This window comes from Sinocyclocheilus grahami, unplaced genomic scaffold (assembly GCF_001515645.1).
Source record: "Sinocyclocheilus grahami isolate Dianchi unplaced genomic scaffold, SAMN03320097.WGS_v1.1 scaffold609.1, whole genome shotgun sequence".
NCBI classification, from domain to species: Eukaryota; Metazoa; Chordata; class Actinopteri; order Cypriniformes; family Cyprinidae; genus Sinocyclocheilus; species Sinocyclocheilus grahami.
Window position 1 is genome coordinate 1,066,863 of NW_015505788.1, and position 649 is coordinate 1,067,511.

A 649-nucleotide genomic window follows, 5' to 3' on the forward strand; every position below is an offset into this window, starting at 1 on the left:
AGGGAACACACATACTGGTAAAAAAAATGTATAGCCTGAATGCACAAAGCATCTGCTAAATGCATTAATTAATTAGTACGGTCTCGCATGTGGGGTTTAAAGCATGTGAGAGTTATATCATAGCTTGAGGAAATAACTAGCAAGATGCCTTTATTGCTGAAAACTAGATTGACTGTTTACGTGCATTGATTTTTTTTCTCAGTCTGAATAGATTCAATCCAATTACAGATTCTGAATTAAATGTATTAAATGCCTGTCTTGAATTTTTTATTTATTTATTTTTTTGCAATGGTCTTTTTATTTAAAGAAATAAGGAATTAAATAATAAAAGTTTTATTTTAAAATGTGCACACATTCACTCCTAATTGCATGCCTAATTTGTAAAAAATGCTTTGTTAGCCTAATATTTCTTGTCTCATTACATTATGAATTAAGGGCCCGACTTAACCAATAGGAGAGGTAAGGCCACTTAGGGGCCCGGGGAATCAGGGGGCCCCATCTGATATTGTCAATATATTTAGCAAATGTTCAAATGAGTATTTGTGCAGAGAGCCTTATTGATTAGAACGGAACTTCATGAGATCGCGATGAACTGATGTGAGTCACAGCTTTTTAGTGGTTATGAGGGAGTGCTCTTTGCGCTAGGGCT